This window comes from Oncorhynchus kisutch, linkage group LG14 (assembly GCF_002021735.2).
Source record: "Oncorhynchus kisutch isolate 150728-3 linkage group LG14, Okis_V2, whole genome shotgun sequence".
In the NCBI taxonomy this organism is placed as follows: Eukaryota; Metazoa; Chordata; class Actinopteri; order Salmoniformes; family Salmonidae; genus Oncorhynchus; species Oncorhynchus kisutch.
This window is the reverse complement of record NC_034187.2, coordinates 61,774,791-61,796,841: the sequence shown is the minus strand read 5'-3', so window position 1 is coordinate 61,796,841 and position 22,051 is coordinate 61,774,791.

The window sequence follows — 22,051 nt, the reverse complement described above, 5'->3', positions numbered from 1 at the left end:
TGAAAGAAAAACAAGTGACCCTCCCCTATACCTAAAATAATAATGAAAACATGCCTACATTTTAGCCTCACTTCTTGGACAGACCAGTGTCTTAGACATCCAGTTTAGAAACTGTTCTTCCTCCTTTAAGCATTACCTGGCAACGCATTCATTTTGATAGTGCTGTGGGCCAGAATGTTGTGGGTTCACAGACCACCGTGGACAAGAGTAGGGGAGGAAAGATCTCCTTTATAGTAAAAGCATTGCATGACAGGAAAAAAATGCATTTAATAGACAACTGTCATGCAATTCTAAGTAATGTGACATGTTAGCAGAATGTTTTTTAACACACAAAATTATTGAAATTACATGCTAAGAATGGATAGAGATGCATATGTGTTCATCTTACCATATTTCTTCAATGTCAAATCAGTGTTTCTTGTTTGCAAAGAAACGGTCCTTGTTTGCAAATAATGAAATCTACGACGTCATTAGGAATCTGATCTTGGTCCTTTCAAAAGTTAAGCCGACCTTTCCCCCCCAGAATCGGCCTACCAATGCAGAAACATTTAAGCTTTAACAGCTGGCTACTCTTCTTCAGTTGCTTAACCCAATGAGAGGTCACAAGTGTTTCCCTAAAAGCTGTTTGGTTTTCATCATCTACTGTACAGAAAGTGAATAGCTTAATCAATAAGATAGTGACAGAATTAGATGACTTCCCAAGCAAAGTATATCGTTTGTCTCCTTGACTGTAGAAGGTTGTAGCTCAGCCTCTGAATGTCAAATAAATGACACAATGATATCCCAATATTCATCGGTATTTCACAGTTTGTTTGTAGCATAAAGAAACCCGGGTGGAGTGGAGGAATTGGCCGACAAAATACTGTATATTGATACAGCAGCCTATAGCCACATTTCGTCTGTCAAACAGGTAGGCCTACCTCATTTCTTAAATTGAAAGAAATATGCTCCAACACAAAGCCCTCTTGTCGTTAGTCAATAAAAAAAGGATTGAAATGAATTATGCCTACTCGAATTTGCCTACTTTCAGCACAATGTGCTGTCCATTTCCGATTGTTGTGCCACGGCTGCTGCTTCAAGTTTCAGCACCAACTAGTTACTCGAATCTGTGCGGTCAATAAATCTGATAAATACATAATGGCCAAGAGACATACTGGTTTTTTTTTTCAAATCAATTATAATAGTATCAAGTTATCAAAGTTGACCTCCAGTCCTCCTCATCTCCGGGCTCTCTTTCTCAAACTGAACAGAACATAGGCTATAGGCTAGTCTGCTGCAAGATATTGCAATTTTTGGACTAGGGCTAATTTGACTCTCCTCCTGAACTGCCACTGTAGGCCTACACAGCACAGCATTCATTAGGCAGCACACAAGAAAGGATTTGATCAGCAAGAGCAGAACAGGCCAGGGCTTATTGTTGGAATATCCATTGCTGTGTGTAATGCAGCCTAGTTTCATTTACACCATCCCAGTAGCTATCTTAGAAATCTAAATTTGCTCTGTGCTTCTCCAAGTATGCATTTCGTAATCTATAGCCTATGGACTATGGATCATTTGATTAAGACCAGAATAAATAGCCTATTGCGTGCCCAGAGGAGAATCAGAATTGAGGGGCAGCATCGGGCATACATCGATATGTAGCCTTATAAGCAACTAATTATACTGAACAAAAATATACAGGCAACATGTAAAGTGTTGTTCCAATGTTTCATGAGCTGAAATAAAAGAACCCAGAAATGTTCAACACACAAATCTTATGTCTCTAAAATGTGCACAAATGTGTTTAAGTCCTTGTTAGTGAGCATTTCTCCTTTGCCAAGATAATCCATCCATCTGTAGGTGTGGCATATCAAGAAGCTGATTAAACAGCATGATAATTACACAGGTGCACCTTGTGCTGGGGGCAATAAAGGCCCCTTTAAAATGTGCAGTTTTGTCACCCAACACAATGACTCAAGTTTTGAGGGAGTGTACAATTTGCATGACTGCAGGATGTTAATTTCTCTACCATAAGCCACCTCCTATATCGTTTTAGAGAATTTGGCAGTACGTCCAATCGGCCTCACAACCGCAGATCACGTGTAAATACGCCAGCACTGGGCGTCCACATCAGGCTTCTTCACCTGCGAGATCGTCTGAGACCATCCATCCGGACAGCTGATGAAACTGAGTATTCCTGTCTGTAATAAATCCTTTATGTGGAGAGAAACTCATTCTGATTGGCTGGGCCTGACTCCCCTGCCCAGTCATGTGACATCATAGATTAGGGCCTAATGAATTTATTTAAAATGAATGATTTCATTATATGAATTGTAACTCAGTAAATTCGTTGAAATTGTTGCATGTTGCGTTTATATTTTTGTTCAGTATATATATATATATAACACTCAGAAATATTGACATTTCATCAATTACAAATTACATGACCCAACTAGATTTAAAAAATACTAAACCATCCCCTTGACTGAAATTGAAAATGCATGACCCTCACCATTTTCCTCCAGGTACAAATTCTGTACATTTGTATCCATCCCTTAAATAATATTTGTAATTCCCCATCTTATCCTCCAACCTCAGATATTAATCCTCACTGAAACCTTGTCCAGTAATTGTCGAGACACCTGTTAATAAATGTTTAGCTCTAAACCCCAAAAAAACGTGCTATGAAACAGCTTACAATTTAGTCTGTCTTCATGGGTCATTAAAAATACTATCAAAATGCAGTAATCTCCTTCTCAGAAGAGAGAGGGACTTATTTATACATATGCAGCCATCTGTTGCTCTTGATCGTCTTCCGAAAAGAGTCGCCTCTAAACTAAACAAAGTATTGTCCTTTCCTGCTCTACATCTGAATCAGACAGACATCTCTTCTAACGACGTTGTTATGCCAAAGCACTTTACAGAGGAAAGATCCTATCCTGTCATTAGCAAGACATCTATTTCCAAGGAAAGAGGAATCAAAGTTGGTGAACCAACTAGTTTTCATAATTCTTAGGCCACCAGGTGAACAGTGAAAGGATTTGCATGCACGAGTGCACACGCACAAGCACACACAGCTCCAGTCATCAGACGGTGTAACAGAACAGTGGGTCATTACATTGACAGAGTGTGTGTTTTATTATCACACTGAGCCTCTACCTGTACCCTGCTGCTCCAAAGTGGCCCCACGTTTAGTACCTTTATACACCATAAATATAATGTTAATTACACCAGTGACTGAAGATGGTGTATACCTATATACCCAGAGGTGGCAATTATCTGCTTCATATAAAATAGCTCTTCAACAGGTCAATTCAGGGATTGATGATGTATTGAAAAGCCCAGGAAGAGGATTTTGATACACTTTACCCACTGAACATATGTGAAAGAAAGTACTTAAAAAATATACATATTTTTTTCATTCTGCATGAGTGTTTTTTTCTCAGTCACAGAACGATGCTTTTCTTTGTATGAAAAATTAAAGATACAGTTGAGTTAACTCAACCGTCTGTTTCAATTAGGAACAAAAACGATGGCTCAAATCAACTCACACTTCGGTACTCAAAGAAAAATACCTCTTCTAAACTTTATAGGGCTTGACGAACAGATAAACCGAGTAGTATAAGAACAAAAACAAGAAAAATATACTTTCCCAATAAAATAAAAACTTTCCCAAATGTCAGCTTTCAGTCTCTCCGTATTAAATAAAATTCCCCTGCTTGTCTTCTAGATGGAATAGCTGTGTTGTCACCTCTGGACTGATTCATCTGCGATGTGTCTTGGGGCTGATGGCTGGGCTGGCTGCCTAACGTCTCACATTACAGGCTGAATATGCAATGTGTTAATGTCTTCCACTGATGTAATATGCAGTGTGATTCTCTTTCAGTTCTCTCTTTCGCTTGCACAGGTTTTTCCCTGGCATCAATCATCTCCCTGATTGATTGGCAATTTCACAACATTTAAAGAGATAGCGTTAGCAATGTGATGACAAAGTTGGTTTATGTTAAAAGAACTGCCATAAAAACACTGCCCGTTGAATGTTTGTGTGTGTGCATGTGTGTGTGTTTGGAAGTGACAGTTGCTGCTGTATTTAAAGTGACAACACTGCCTCCTACTGGCCAAATGTATCAGCCTGATAGTCAACTCCTGTACTCTTTTTACTATCAGCCCAACAGGCAGTCTCATAAGGACGCAGTCTCATAAGGACACACTCAATGACATACATTTCAATTCCATCAAGACAAAATTCAAAAGGCACTCGCACATCTGAGCCATCTTTTTTTGCAGGTGTATGGTAACAGTTAAAAAAGATGAGAACAATTGAATCAAGACAAAATATGGAAAATAATAGTCTTTAATGATAGTGAAATTCAAACTTAATACCGTATTCAATACTTTAAGAGGCTCTCAGGAACTCAGGAAAAGTTATCAGTAGCATGACGTCAGAGCCAATGAAATGTAATAGCCACTAAATAAGACTCCAGAATTATGAATTACATGGATGCATGCAATCACTTCCTCTATGACAGGTTTTCTGTTGCTGCTGTGATCACTAGAAATTACATGGTGTTTTTTTTACCCCTTTTTCTTCCCAATTCCGTGGTATCCAATTGGTAGTTACAGTCTTGTCTCACCGCTGCAACTCCTGTACGGACTCGAGAGAGAGAGAGGCGAAGGTCAAAAGCCGTGCGTCCTCCGAAACAGAACCCAACCAAGCCGCACAGCTTCTTGAAAACAATGCCCACTTAACCCAGAAGCCATCCGCACCAATGTGTCGGAGGAAACACAGTACACCTTTTTTTAATATATATTTTTTAACCTTTATTTAACCAGGCAAGTCAGTTAAGAACAAATTCTTATTTTCAATGACAGCCTAGGAACAGTGGGTTAACTGCCTGTTCAGGGGCAGAACGACAGATTTGTACCTTGTCAGCTCGGGGGTTTGAACTTGCAACCTTCCGGTTACTAGTCCAACGCTCTAACCACTAGGCTACCCTGCCGCCCCATGTCAGCCTGCACTGCGCCCAGCCCGCCACAGGAGTCGCTAGTGCCCGATGGGACAATGAAATCCCTGCCGGCCAAACACTCCCCTAACCCAGACGACGCTGTGCCAATTCTCCCGGTTGCGGCCGGCTACGACAGAGCCTGGATTCGAACCCAGAATCTCTTGTGACACAGCTAGAGCACTGCAGGGAAACTCGGGAGGCCAATTACACGTTTTTTTTTACTTCTGATATGATCATGATGGGCCCTGGTCCAAAGTAGTGCACTATGTAGGGAATAGGGTGCCATTTGGGATGCTACAACAGTATGTGCTGGTGTGCTGGCAGCTATAACCAGCACAGTATCGCCATGTACCTTTTATTCCAAGTTCAAGCTGTGCATCAGAGTAACTCTACAGTTTGAGTGGCAATGTCTGTTCTGACCTCTTCCTGCAAAGAGCTTTTTATTAGATCTCTCAAACACCACACAACGAAGGTCACTTTGGAACAGTCACTCAATGGCGTGCACACATCCGCTAAACAGACGTTCAATACAATGATACTGTAAGCATCAATCTATCAGGTGCATTGATCAGCTGTGTCCCCTAGCTGTAAAGAGACTGTGCTCTTCCTCTGGAAGTGTGTGTGTGTGTGTGTGTGTGTAACAGGAGCCTAATGAGAGGCTGTCAGCCCAGCATAGGTACACAAATCAATGGCACCAGGCAGGAGAAGCCAAGGTCGACCCACCCACCGACCACCTTTCTCTATCTCCCTCCTACACACACACACACACGAGTGCACACACACAGTATAGGAAATAGGGTGTAATTTGGGACAAGTCAAGTGGCTAGCACCTAGACAGTTACCATGGCAAACAAATGTATTATTCAATCAGTGAAGGACACCAGGTCAACGGCTGTAATTAATGTCTGGAGAGCTGGGTCTTTAGCTGGTGATCTCTGTTCCTATTATTATGTCATTAAGCACCAGTACTTTAACCTGACTGCCTACTGTCCCCATGGGGATTCTCAGTCTCACTATTTTGCTTTCAACAGGTCCAGACAGCATGTCTTTTTAATTAAGTTCAGTGAAAGATGAACCCGTCTCTGTGAAGGACAGACATGCCTTCCTCCGGATATTGTACTTTCTCTTTCTCTAAGCCTCACCTACTGTAGGTGTTGTTGTTGAAATACATTTCTCCTACGGGATACTGGCTGTGTCTATATGACTAGCATGTCTCTGCTTGTCTGTTTTATTGGGAGCATAAGAAAGACAATGGCACCCAATTCCTTATATTGGACACCACTCTATGGGCACTGGTCAAAACTAGTGCACTTTATAGGGAATAGGGTGCCCTTTGTGACGCACACAATGTCTCCCATCAAACAAGACAAATCAACTTGGAGCAGCAGAGTTAGGCAGTGAACCATTAGGCATACTGTCCCTCAATGTAGTTAGTAGGCCTACAGACCAGTCACCGCTGCTGTCGACATGCTACAGCACACATCCCCCCTCCTCGCCCTCCTCTCCATGGAGAATGGGGTTACTGGGTTTTCCCACAGAGAATAAATAATCATATGAAATCAGAATTGCTTATAGGTCTGTGTCCTAGAAAGACAAAAGAAAGACAGAGAGAGGAGGAACATGACCTCAGGGCGATGGCAACGGAATGTGGTGAAATTTCACACATGGTGCACAGATACCCTCCTCCTCCTCCATCTCTGCTGAAGGAATAGGGGCAATGGCAGATGTATACAAAGGTTGTTTGGGAAAGATATTGATGTATACAAGGTGATCATTGGGAAAGATATTCTAATCAACAAACAGCATGGAATAGCTTGAAGATGTTGGTTTAGCTACAGTTATTGCATGTACAGTAGAGCCACTACTAGATGCTGGGAATACCACCACAAGGAGCTACTCTTGGTCCTCATCTTCTTTGTGCTGTGGGATGTACACAAGCAAAAATTAGGCATCACTCAAACACCTGTAATATTTTGTAATAGGTATGCATGGAAAAGCTAACATCAGACACCATTGTACGCTGATAACGTTTGTGTCCAGGTTTCCTATAGGAATTGGATCATTTTCTAACATGACTTAGAGCAGTGGCACTCTCCTCTCCCACCAGCCCTAATTAAGAATTGAGAGAAGAAAACGTAGAGAAAGGAGGGGGAAGAAAAGAAGGTAATTGGTGGCGGCTGCCTCCCAACCCAGAGGCGCCGGTGTCTGGTTCTTGCTGTGTGGCCGAGTTCTACAGCTGCAGAGGGAACATTCCTGTCAGCACAGAGATGACTGCAGGTAATCACAAAGGAGGTGCAGTGGCTGGCAGACAGACATCTTTAAAGTTTAACATGTCATTCTCTCAAACAGTCCAAGCCTGATGCTGCTCCATAACAACAGGCTGTTTCATTCTAGAGGTGCAGTGGTCTGGAGAAGACTGTGGAGGAATGAACCCGGTTCCCCTTTCTCCTCTAGGGCCCGGGTGAAGTTTCCTAATAACAGACAAAATATAAAAACAAGAGTTTAATTCTTAATTCCTAGTCATAGTCATGTGGACATTATTATGTACACTACCGTTTTGAACAGTAGTGTATATCTCCACGACAACATCTAGAATATGTATTATGTGAGATACAGAACTGTGTGAGGAGAGAGGTACAGCACAAGGTATAATATAGTGAGTGTTATCCACATCAACCTGTAACACCGTAGATAGCATTCAGAAATAACTAGGCCCTGTGTGGAAACACATACTGCATATATGTCATATATTCAGCCCCTAAGGGGAGAGATAGCTACCAGATTGGACAATAGCAGCAGCTATTCAAATGGTGCAGGAGAACACGTTTCCTAGCCTGGTTCCAGACTTGTTTGTGCTGTCTTGTCGTGACAATGAGCATAGGAGTTTGATCTAGGACCAGGCTACATGTTTCCAGCCTGGTACTTTCTCTCTGTCTGCTGTATAGTTAGTTGATCAGGGCCTGGCAGAAGTAGAGCTACAATACTCTGAGCAGCTTGCTAGCTGTCAGCAGGACAAGAGTGGCTGGCTATTAGGGCTTGACCATCAGGCTGCCTGCACCCTGATATATTTCCGTCGTAACTGAAGCACTCAAAATCTAACGCAGCTAGGAATTGTGAAACAAAGTGTGTGTGTGTGAATTGGGAGGGGGGGAAACATTTCAGTACAACTAAATGAGAGAGAAGATTAAAGAATCAAGTTATTTAAAAAAGTATAATCCTTCTGCAATTACATGCTCGGTGATTGGCTAAGTCAGGAAACAGTTGATTAAACTTTGTTGACTTATTGCCTAAAGATTTGATAATGACTGAATTAATTTTAACTTGCTATTTTACATGTGACTGGATGATCAATTGACAAGTACAACTAAGTAGGACTACTGTTCATGGCTAGCACTGCAAGTTATACTGAATGACGAGGTTAGAATTGGGTGAAGCAAAACTCTAAATCCTTTTATTTAGCAAAACTCTAAATCCTTTTATTCTCAAAATATCTTGTGCCTCAATTTCACCACACACACACACACACACACAGTGATTCCTCAGCACTGCCACACAGTAAGCCCTGTTCTGCTTGCAACTGTTCTGTTCCTAACCCCTGACCTCTCTCATGGCCACCAATAAGCCAGTCAGACGCTGAGAAACTTGCTGATATAGATTTCATCCCAAATGGCACCTTATTCTCTATATTGTGCAAAACTTTTAACCAGAGCCCTATGCCTGGGTCAAAAGTAGTGCAGTACTGTATATAGGCAACAGGGTGGCATTTGGGACACAACCAAAGTAACCTTCCTGCTGGGGCTGTTTCTTTTGAGTTATTGTCAACTGCTATGCTGCTGATACACTCTCTCTCAATCTGTCCCATAGCAAGGAGGATAAGTGGTAGTGGTCTAATCTGAGGCAGGGGTGAGGTCAAAGGGGGAGAATTATTTGTGTATGTGTGTGTGCACCTATATAAAGCCACATACAGCATGTGGGCGGCGGACTAATAAATATTGAAGGTGATATCCAGATACAGAACAGTACAGTAGATTGTGATACCTTTAGTTTCGTCTAAAGGTTTAAATGAGGATGCAGAGTTGGGTTTTACAATATGCAACAGCTATGAAAAAATAATTTCCTTCTGTCCTCACCCCTCAGACAAGGCCAAATCATTACATTCAACTTAATCGTCCTTAATGTGAAAATGACACACTCAAAGCCACTGGAACTTGAGAACTTCCAACCCTCCGCCCCCACTCATTTCTGGAGGCCATATTAATAATTGTCCCATCAATACTCAAGACTAAACCTTGAATACAGGGACTGGCAGAGTGTTTAATCCCTGAGGGTCTGTAACAAAATATGTCCTAATGAGCAGCATCACCAGTGTGTGTGTGTGTGTGTGTGTGTGCTGGTACAAAGCAGTGGCAAAATACTTGCTGTACCGTTTCTTTGGGAGGATGAAGGAGGCCAGTGTCAAATTGAGATCAATATTAACATTACTGGCTAACAGTATAGAAGAGTTTCAGCTCTTCTTAACCAATAGAACCTGTCAGATCGAGAAGTCATACATTTGATTGTATCATTAGACCACTCAACGGGTCATTTAATAGTTGGCATCAGAATGCCATTAGTCATTCTTCTAGTCATTCTATGGTCAAAATATTGAGTCTTACGTCAAGTAGTATGTTGCATAGGTTAGGTCTATATGCTGGGCTTAAATCTATTTACATTCTGTAAAAACGACTAGCTGGGACATTGAGCGGACAGCTGTAAATGCCCTTACCCGCTAATAACTAACACTGGCTGCTGAAGGTCTGTCCTACTACAGGGTTGTCAAGTCAGAAAAGGTAGGAAAAGGTAGGGTTAGCTGTACTATATTGTCACCCCACACACACACACACACACTGAAAACCAGGTACCACTTGAAGTATTTTACGTGGTTCAATAAAAATAAGAACAAATACAATCATGAGGATCCATGTTTACAATCATGGGATTAATAAATATACATCATGCAGAAGGCAATATTATAACATGCAAACACAGTGCTATTCACACATACTAGAATACTGTCACAGAGAGAGAGAAATAGCCAGCACAGGGCGATAAAGTTTAGGGGTGTGTTGTTTAGGAACGAAAAAGAACCAAGCATATGCAAACGGAATGATGCGGGGAGGGACCTACCTGAATTTGTCCAATAGAAACTCTCCTTTATGTTGCAAAGCATTTCCCGTTTACAACTGTTTGGACTAATAATTTCACCCCTGGCCTGGCTACAGACTGGGCCAGTTCCAGGCATAAGTGTCAAACAAAAACCTAATGACTTCAAAGTTAAACAAACCATATGCACATGGACTACTTTTAACAATTTCCACAGAAAATGTTACCAAAACACATTTACTTGAAGAATAGTGCAGATGCAAAGTTTGGTAACAGAATGCTATTTGTGCCATCATTCTGTTACCAAACTTTGCATCTACCCTGTTCTTCAAGTAAATGTGTTTTTGTGAAATGTTCAATGGAAATTGTTAAAAGTCGTCTTTGTGCATAGAGTTGAATGGTTTAACTCTGCAATGATTGGTTTTTGTTTGGCATACACTTTAAAGTGAAACATCTTGTTACATTATGTTACAGTGGAATTGTCCTACTGGCCATGTGCTTGCACAAAACTTCGACAAATTCCAAGCCTAGAATGGCGCATGCTACTACAGCAGTAACATCTGATGCTACACAAAAGCAGTAACATTACTGATACATTAATAGTGCGTGGTTGCCTCAATAAACACACTTCTAGCAAAATAGCATGCAGGTTGGTCTAACACATAGCTACAAACAAGGAGCGCTAGCTAGTGATAGGATGATTGATACTGAAGCTTCCGCACTTCGATGCAGTTTTCACACCGCTACTGATTCGACGCAACATAGAGATGCTTGTATCAATATCACGTGATGATGACGTTTGACGCATCGAACGTCACACTATCACTTTGAAACCACCTGAATTTAAGTTTAAAAAGAAAGTACCTAATAGATCATATATAACATAAGGTCAGGGGTTACAATTGTATAAACCTATGATAGACTTGTAAGAATACAGTGTTTTTTTTGTTATATACGTGTAGTGATGTCCAATGTTTTTTTGTAGTTGTATTGTAATTTGAAATTGTATTTTTTTTTGTAAACCTAATAAAAAACAGTTTTACACCACCATCTGACAGGTGTCTAGATATTTTACCGTTTTAGCAGGTGGAAAGATAGCTCAGGGCGTCGAATCACATGGTAGAGGACTCAAGATCCTGAAATCCTGAAATCAACACTAGTGTTGAATATTGAGAGAGCCTATTTAGATCATTTCCCTCAATCAGTGATTGTAATTGAAACAACTCTAGTAGTTGTTATTGGTAATTATCAAATTATGGATCCAAAGTTTTTGTTAATATGTCAAAGTAGCGTGAAAAAGTTTGATTCATACCCAGAGAAAAGTTGACAAGCAGTTATGTAACCTTGTGATAAATGACCTACAAAGCTTTGTTTGATCACTCAGTCAGTGGATCCCGCTCTGGTTTTCAAAACGTTGACCTCTGCTGGACACTACTTACAGACGGAGTCTAGATATTCTTCTCCATTTCTCACCTGACAGATGTTTGTATAGCATTGTCAAGTGATTCTCTTATCTTGTTAAGGCACAGAATTGAATCTCTAAAATCATTTTCTTTGAAACTCTGGCTACATTGTATTTCTAACTTGTTTCAATAAGCATAGACTGTTCAGTTTTTAACTTAACATCCTAAATCTTGCAATGGAGCCACCATATTTTGTACGGATAGACAGATAGTTTCAAGGTAATGTTAGCACGTGATCAATAATGTCCATTTGATCAGGTGCTTTTTCGAAAGCATGTGTTGCAAAATGCAGGATCCCACTGATTTCGCTGTGGCGCCAGTGCTTTCTTCGATGCAAAGTTGCTTTCAAACACCGACCTCTCTGGACACCTTATTTACCATTTACTTAGATTTTTTTCCCTTCAGTTTATGGCACCTAAATGGTAGCTCAGCAGGTAGAGGTGGTACTTTGGACTCGAGTCATGGTTATGGTTAAAAATGTATTTTCTGTGAAAACACACTATCTTCCTATTGTTCAAATAATTCATTTTTAGTGTAGACTATAGTCATCTTTTGTCTTCAGCATCCTAACATCCTAAACAATACCATGGATGCACAGTGAACCTGGAAGCAAAAATGGTAAATAAGATGTGGGATGCAAAACGCCACATTCTATCTACATTTACCCTAGCGGTTAGAGAGGCGAGAAAGGAGTTGGAATCCCGGGTTCAAAAGGAAAAATATTGTGAGAAGTGAGCTGGCAACCAGAAAGTTTTGTGTAACTGACCAATAAAGTAATTTAATGCTCACAACTAAGCACAAACTTTTGATGAATGCAATGGGAAAACAAGTCTATATAAATGTCAAACATGTTTATATTTATTCCTGACCAGCAGATCTCACTAATTTGGTGAAAGCCCGAAAGGGTTCAGAAAGCCTCCGGTATCCGGTGTTCATCTGCTTGTCGTCGATACCTGGAGGTGGTCTTGAGGAGGACCGACCGGGCTCTCCTCCAGGTACGGCGACAGTGGCAGACAAACATCTGGGCAGAAGGTATGCCGACCTCTTCTTCCTGCTCAGGGAAGAGCGGGGGCTGATACCCCAAGGAACACTCAAAAGGTGATAGGCTCATGGCAGAGCAGGGAGGTGTGTTGAGGGCATATTCGACCCACACAGGCTGCTGGCTCCAGGTGGTGGGGTTGGCGGAGACCAGGCAGCACAGAGTAGTCTCTAGGTCCTGGTTGGCTCACTCCAACTGGCCGTTGGACTGGGGTGGAACCCGGAGGACAGGCTGGCCGACGATCCATTGAGGGTGCAGAACGCCTTCCAGAACTGGGACGAGAACTGAGGACCCCAGTCGGAGACCATGTCTACTCGGAGTCCATGGATCTGGAAGACGTGCTGCACCATGAGCTGGGCCGTCTCTTTGGCAGAGGGTAGTTTGGGACACCAGGGATGGTGAGGGACAGGCAGAGGTTGGAGGAGACCAGCCAGAGCTTGCCTAGGAGTCTTGTTCTGCGCATAGACTGTGCAAGGGGTGATGAATGCGGACATGTCAGGGACAATGGTAGGCCACCAAAAGCATTGTCGCACAAAAGCCAGGGTCCGAATCCGGGTGGCAGGCAAGCCTGGAGGAGTGGGCCCACTCCAGGACCGCGGAGCAGACGGTGTCAGGAACGAAGATCCGGTTATCAAGCCCCCCTCCCCGGGGAACGCCTGGGAATGCTGCACCTCATGGACCTGCTTTGCTTCCCCATTCTCCAGCTGTCGCCAGGCATGAAGTGGGAAGGCTGGCCTCGGGTTCTGGGGTAGTAGTCATTGGGCTATAGCGGCGTGACAGCGCATCCGGCTTGACATTCTTGGGTCCCGGCCGGTAAGAGAGGGAGAAGTTGAACCGTGTGAACAGCAGGGCCCATCTAGCTTGCCTGGAATTGGTGCGCTTGGCGGTGCGGAGATGCTCCAGGTTCTTGTGGTTGGTCGACATGATGAACGGATGTTTCACCCCCTCCAGCCAGTGTCTCCATTCCTCCAACGGCATCTTCACAGCGAGAAGCTCATGATTCCCCATGTCGTAGTTCTCCGTGACATTGAGGCGATGGGAGAAGGTGAGCTGTGGTGAAGCGATGTCTGAGGTCCCAGAATGCCCAGTCAGCAGCTGGAGATCACGTGAACGGAACCTTGGGCGAGGTGAATGCTGACAGGGGGGAATCCAGGGTGGATTAGTCCCGGATAAAGCGGTGATAGAAGTTGGCGAACCCCAGGAAACGTTGTAGCTGCACCCTGGAAGTAGGCTGGGGCCAATCCACCACCGCTCTCACCTTTCCGGGATCCATTTGTACACTCCCTGCAGCGATGATGTAACCCAGAAAAGGAATGGTGGAGCGATGGAACTTCCACTTCTCTGCTTTTACAAACAGCTGGTTCTCCAGGAGGCGTTGGAGAACTTGTCGACGAGGATATCATCGAGGTAGACAAAGACAAACCAGTTCAACATGTCGCAGAGAACATCATTAACCAGAGCCTCCCGGGAAAGTGGAGTGACCGGTGAGGCGGCGCTGCTAACCGTCGAGTTACTGAGGGGCTGTGAGGGTACCGTCGTAGTAGGCTGCCTCCCAGCCAACCCGCGGAATTGCTCCAACAAGATGTCCAACGCCCGGTCATGTTGTGGACCCCCTCCATAATGCCACGAAGCAATTCCTCGTGCCTACCAATGATGGCTCCTTGGGAGGAGATGGCATTGTGCAGCTGGTCTGAGTCTGCTGGGTCAGTCATCGCCAGTTAAGACCCAGAGGCAGACAAAGTCCGAAGTAACAACAGTTTATTAATCTAACAGGGGCAGGCAATAGGAAGGTCAAGGTCAGGCAGAGGTCACTAATCCAGATAGGTGGGGCAAAGGTTCAGGACAGCAGGCAGGCTCAGTGCAGACAGAATTGTCAACACCGGGAAAATTAGGAAACAGGAACAATCGAGAGACAGGAGCAGAGGGAAAACCGATGGTAGGCTTGACGAAACAAAACAACCTGGCAACAGACAAACAGAAAACACAGGTATAAATACACGGGATAATGGGGAAGATGGGCGACACCTGGGTGTAGGTAGGCCTGCTACTAGCCTTTCTGTATAGCACTTTGTGAGAAGTGAGTAGGGGCTCCCGAGTGGCGCAGCAGTCTAAGGCACTGCATCTCAATACTAGAGGCTTCACTACAGACCCTGGTTCAAATCCAGGCTTTATCACAACTGGCTGTGATTGGGAGTCCCAAAGGGAGGTGGAAAATTGGCCCAGTGTTGTTGGGGTAGGCAGTCAATGTAAATAATACTTTGTTCTTAACTGACTTGCCTGGTTAAATAAAAAAACATCTGCTGATGTAAAAAGGGCTTTAAAAATACATTTGATTGACAGTTGAGAACCAGGCTCAGAGGTATGGAAATCAAATCAAATGTATTTATATAGCCCTTCGTACATCAGCTGATATCTCAAAGTGCTGTACAGAAACCCAGCCTAAAACCCCAAACAGCAAGCAATGCAGGTGTAGAAGCACCCAACATAACCCTGATAATATTCCCAGCACTTACATGCCAATGGATGTACAATACGTAAAAATAGTAAACAAGTAGAAATCAGCTGAGCAAACAACAACTCTCTGGACAATAGAACTACACTCTAACCAGGAGTGGAAGCTGACAGTGTCCAGCAGCCATGCTACAAATTCTTCATCTTTGGAATTAAGGCGCATACACCGGCACTCTGTACTGGAGTGTAAGGCCAGTCATGGCCTACCTACATTCAAATCTCTTCATTAGTCCTGTTCCTCTAAGAAAGTGAAATGGAGCCCTAGACACCACTTCCCTCCCCTTTCCTCCCCTCTCTACACCACCCAAACCCCTACCTCACCCAGCCTCTCAGACCCTTTCACAAAATCTCTCCCTATCTACATCATATAGTTCACAAAATATCAACACATGCTCCACCATTTCCTCCCCTGAAGACTCATCACACAGACCTGGTTCATGTCTCCCTATCATCCACAAAGTGGCATTCAAACTGTGTGCCCAAACTGTAGTCTACTCCACATAACTTTCTCTCTCCTACATCCCATACTCCCCACCTCTTTCTTAACTCTCCGGTGCACGCAATAAAATTGCCACCCCTTACTACTAGCTTCCCACTCCCTTTGCCAAGGATCGAACCCTTTTGCCCAGATCAAGGACTTGACTTCCCCGCGGCTCAGGGGGACCTGAATATCTACCCCTTCTCTCCTCACAGCACTCTTAGCCACCAGATCAGCCTTCTCATTGCCCTCCACACCCACATGGGCAGAAACCCAGCAGAAACTTACCACCACTCCCATCCTCTCCAATCCCATTAGCAGCACCATCATCTCAACAAACACTTCTCCCCTATCCAACCTGCCCATCTTCACACTACTCAACACTGCTCAACACTACACTACTCAACACTACACTGACACATAATCAGTTAACCGCTTACATACTCTAACATTAAAATCTGGGGATATACACCCCTGCCCCCACCCTACCACTGACTGGATCCTTTGAACCATATGTATATTTCCTTAAAAACGAATAAAAACTATTATCTATATCTCTCCACACACCGTCTCATATCCTCACCCCATTCTCTCCTGCCCTCAATCTTGTCCACATCTACACTTGGTTTCAGAAACAGCCTCAGTGGAACGTTCCCCAATGCAATTGCCCGGCCCTATCTCTCTGTCCCCCAATCTATATTCTACCACCTTCTGCCCGATTGTCCACCCATACGCCCTCTGCTTACCCACTCCTTGCTCCCAGCATTCCCCAGTTGCCGTGGATGCAGGATGTCCTTCTGAACTCCCTTTCAACCTCGCCCAGTACGCTAATGCAAGCTTGTCCTGCCTTATCCTCAGCGGCAGTTCCCCACAATCCACCTGTAATGCCTCAACATGTGTCGTCCTGAAGGCACCCACACACAATCTCAGGGCCCTTGAATGTATCATGTCCAGGCGCTGTAGTGCTGTTTTGGCTGCCGGTCCATTTCAAAAGCACCCATAATCCAAAGATGACCTGATCAATGCCTGGTACATCTAGAAAGTGTTTGTCTATCTGACCTCCATGCATGTCCTGCCACTGCCCTCATGAGGTTCAACACCTTCCTACACTTAATTGCAACATGCCTCTTCCACATAAGCTTCTCATCAGACCACATACCTAAATACTTAAACTCAGACAAAATACCTATATCCTGACCGTATATGTGCAGCCTAACAAATTTAACCTTCCTCCTAGAACAGTGGTTCCCTACCAGGGGTACTACTGTAGGATCCCTGAGGGTACTTGGACTATCCACAGGAGGTACTTGAGAAGACTTATGAGAACATAGGCCTACTGGTAAAATGTACATGAGTAGGTACTTCAGGAGTACTCTGGGCAGAGCAAAATTCAGTTGGTGGTACAGCAACCAAAAAAGGTTGTGAAACACTGTCCTAGAATACACCTTAAAGCAGGACTTGGCCACAGATATCCTAAACCCCCATGTTAAAAACAAATCTTCCATATTAGAAATTGGCAGAGGTGTGAAAGGTGATTGAGGTGGAAGAGAAACTAGGGTAGTTAGGTTGAGAGGGCTGGCTTTTTTAACATTTCTTTCTCAAGCAATAGCTTGTTCAATATTCATGTTCTTCAACTGCTTTATTGTGTTCCAAAAGACACACCAAGCTTTGACGTTTACATGCACACTATTCATTCAATATTAAACTGATTATGGCAATAGGCAGATTACTCAATGGTCAAGTAAACACCTTACTCTGCTTATCTTAATCGGCGAAGGTCAAAATTGGAGTAAGGATACGGCGATTAAAACACCTGGTTTTCTGAGCAATCTTTTGAATTATTAGGACATGTAAACACCTTAAATCGGCTTTCCCAGCGGTGTATTTGATTTACCAGTGTGCCAGCACCAACCGAACAAGCCTCCCTCTTTATCGCAAGTGAAGTGTGTTCGGAACAACTGATTGTAATGCGTTTTAGAAGTAATTTTCACATACAAACATAACATGTCAGAACTCAGAATCAAATATGCTTCCCAAAACATGGTCGATGTGGTAGAGCGTTTATTTTGATTGGCGATTTTCTGCATTTATCAGGGTGCCATCAGGTAGCCTGATTTCAGATTGGTCCATCTAAACAGGATTATTAGGGACATTGTTCTTCTTGCAAAGCATGTAAACATTTTAATCAAACTATTATATTAACCTGACTATCCACAATAATTGCATGTGACTGTTTACTTGACTGAAAGTGGGGGTGCAACTCAATATTATAGTGAATATTAAAGATCATGTTACTGTATTTGGAATGTGTTGAATGTATTTTATATGTTGTACCTGCCAGAGTGGCTTGTTGAATAAATTGTATTTGCCGTAACATCAAATAAAATCACATTTTATTTGACACGTGCCGAATACAAACGATGTAGACCTTACAGTGAAATGCTTACTTACAAGCCCTTAACCAACAATGCAGTTTTAAGAAAAATAAGTGTTAAGTCAAAAATAGATAAGTACAAAATTGTACAATTAAAGTAACTATATATAATAATTAAAGAGCAGCAGTAAAATAAATGTAGCGGGGCTATATACAGGCGGTACCGGTACAGAATCAATGTGCGGGGGCAGTCGAGGTAAGTGAGGTAATATGTACATGTAGGTAGAGTTAAAGTGACTATGCATAGATAATAAACAGAGTAGCAGCAGCGTAAAAGGGAGGGGGGCAATGCAAATAGTCTGAGTAGCCATTTGATGAGCTGTTTAGGAGTCTTGTGGCTTGGGGGTATTAGCTTTTAAAAAGCCTTTTGGACCTAGACTTGGCGCTCCGGTACCGCTTGCCGTGCGGTAACAGAGAGAACAGTTTATGACTAGGGTGGCTGGAGTCTGACAATTTTAGGGCTTTCCTCTGCCTGGTATAGCCACCCAAGTTACCTTAGCATCCTTGGGCAGAGAGACTATGGTGGTCTGCTTGAAACATGTTAGTATTACCGACTCAGTCCGGGACAGGTTGAAAATGTCAGTGAAGACACTTGCCAGTTGGTCAGTGCATGCTCGGAGTACACGTCACTGGGCAGCTCGCGGCTGTGCTTCCCTTTGTAATCTGTAATAGTTTGCAAGCCCTGCAACATCCGATGAGTGTCGGAGCCGGTGCAGTACGATTCAATCTTAATCCTGTATTTGACGCTTTGCCTGTATAACGACACAGGGCGAGACCCAGATTCAGACACCGGAGGCAGATGGTTCAAGTCTCTGATATTTATTGAAAAAAAAGGGGCAGGTCGAGAACAGGCAGAAGTTCATAAACCAGGTCAGAGTTCAGAAGATACAGGGCGGCAGGCAGACTCAAGGTCAGGGCAGGCTGAATGGTCAGGCAGGCAGGTACAGTGTCAGGGCAGGCAAAGGGTCAGAACGGAAAAACATGCTGGTTGACTTGTCAAGACAAGATGAACTGGCAACAGACAGAGGACACTGGTATAAATACACAGGGAATAATGGGAGCAAATGGGAGACACCTGGTGGGGGGTGGAGACAAGCACAAGACAGGTGAAACAGATCAGGGTGTGACAGTACCACCCCCCCCCCCCCTGCAGGCGCATACCTGGTTGACCGGGGTGTCAGCGGTGAGGGCCGGGTCCAAGATGTCTCCTCCGAGCCATAACCCTGGAAACTCCTGCCCCGTGTTCAAACCCTCAGGAGGCGCTCACCGCATACGCCGGATGGCCATTGATGAATCGGGAGGAGGGATTGGCCTGGAAACAGAAGACAAAGGGCTGTGAGACAAGAGCATAATCCTGGACACATTCGAAGTAGGATGTATACGGAGGGTACGGGGTAACAGAAGATGAACAGCAGTGGGACTAAGGACTTTAGAGCTGGGGAAACGACCAATTAAACAGGGAGAAAGTTTAAGGGTTTAAGGGTCAAGGGTATGTTGACTTCTTCTTCTTGCTCCGGAAAGAGTGGAGGATGATACCCCATGGAGCACTTGAAATGGGAGAGCCCAGAGAGCCCTCCTATGATGTACATAATAAATGGCTCCCTACCCACCGGATGTGTACCAAACTCACTAAAATAGGCAGTAATAAAGCCTCTCTTGAAAAAGCCAAACCTTGACCCAGAAAATATAAAAAACTATCTGCCTATATCGAATCTCCCTTCTCAACATTTTTTTAAAAAGCTGTTGCGCAGCAACTCACTGCCTTCCTGAAAACAAACAATGTATACAAAACGCTTCAGTCTGGTTTTAGACCCCATCAAAGCAGTGAGACTGCATTCATGAAGGTGGTAAATTACCTTTTAATGGCGTCAGACCAAGGCTCTGCATCTGTTCTCGTGCTCCTAGACCTTAGTGCTGATTTTGATACCATCGATCACCACATTCTTTTGGAGAGATTGGAAACCCAAAAATGTCTACATGGACAAGTTCTGGCCTGGTTTAGATCTTATCTTTCTGAAAGATATCACTTTGTCTCTGTGGATGGTTTGTCCTCTGGCAAATCAACTGTGAATTTTGGTGTTCCTCAAGGTTCCATTTTAGGACAACTATTGTTTTCACCATATATTTTACCTCTCGGTGTTGTTATTCGGAAACAAAATGTTAAATTTCAGGAGGCTGAAGAAATTTGGCTTGTCACCAAAAACACTCACAAACTTTTACAGATGCACAATCGAGAGCATCCTGTCGGGCTGTATCACTGCCTGGTATGGCAACTGCTCCACCCACAACCGTAAGCCTCTCCAGAGGGTAGTGAGGTCGGCACAATGCATCACCGGGGGCAAACTACATGCCCTCCAGGACACCTACACCACCCGATGTCACAGGAAGGCCAAAAAGATCATCAAGGACAACCACCCGAGCCACTGCCTGTTCACCCCGTTATCATCAAGAAGGCGAGGTCAGTACAGTTGCATCAAAGCTGGGACCGAGAGACTGAAAAACAGCTTCTATCTCAAGGCCATCAGACTGGTATATAGCCATCACTAACATTGAGTGGCTGCTGCCAACATAAATGTATCACTAGTCACTTTAAACATTGCCACTTTATATAATGGTTACATACTCTACATTACTCATCTCATATGTACATACTGTACTCTACACCATCTACTGCATCTTGCCCCATGCCGTTAGGCCATCCCTCATCCATACATTTATATGTACATATTCCTATTCATTCCTTAACACTTGTGTGTAAAAGGAAGTTGTGAAATTGTTAGATTACTTGTTAGATATTACTGCTTGTTCGGAACTAGAAGCACAAGCATTTCGCTACACTCACATTAACATGTGCTAAGAATGTGTATGTGACCAATACAATTTGATTTGATATAGAGTTGAAGTCTGAAGTTTACATACACCTTAGCCAAATACATTTAATCTCAGTTTTTCACAATTCTTGACATTTAATCCTAGTAAAAATTCCCTGTCTTAGGTCAGTTAGGATCACCACTTTATTTTAAGAATGTGAAATGTCAGAATAATAGTAGAGAGAATTATTTATTTCAGCTTTTATTTCTTACATCACAATCCCAGTGGGTCAGAAGTTTACATATACTCAATTAGTATTTGGTAGCATTGCCTTTAAATTGTTTAACTTGGGTCAAACGTTCCGGGTAGCCTTCCACAAGCTTCCCACAATAAGTTGGGTGAATTTGGGCCCATTCCTCCTGACAGGACTGGTGTAACTGAGTCAGGTTTGTAGGCCTCCTTGCTCGCACACACTTCTTCTGTTCTGCCCACATATTTTCTATAGAATTGAGGTCAGGGCTTTGTGATGACCACCCCATTACCTTGACTTTGTTGTCCTTAAGCCATTTTGCCACAACTTTGGAAGTATCGTTGGGGTCATTGTCCATTTGGAAGAACCATTTGCGATCAAGCTTTAACTTCCTGACTGATGTCCTGAGATATTGCTTCAATATATCCACCTCATTTTTCTTCCTCGTGGTGCCATCTATTTTGTGAAGTGCACCAGTCCCTCCTGCAGCAAAGCACCCCCACAACATGATGCTGCCACCCCCGTGGTTGTTCTTCAGCTTGCAATTCTCACCTTTTCCCTCCAAACATAACAATGGTCATTATGGCCAAACAGTTACATTTTTGTTTCATCAGACCAAAGGACATTTCTCCAAAAAGCACGATCTTTGTCCCCATGTGCAGCTACTAAATCCATGACATAATTTCCTGGAATTTTCCAAGCTGTTTAAAGGCACAGTCAATTTAGTGTATGTAACTTCTGACCCACTGTGATACCGTGAATTATAAGTGAAATAATCTGTCTGTAAACAATTGTTGGAAAAAGTACTTGTCATACACAAAGTAGATGTCCTAACCGACTTTCCAAAACTATAGTTTGCTATCAAGAAACTTGTGGAGTGGTTGAAAAATGAGTTTTAATGACTCCAACCTAAGTGTATGTACACTTCCGACTTCAAC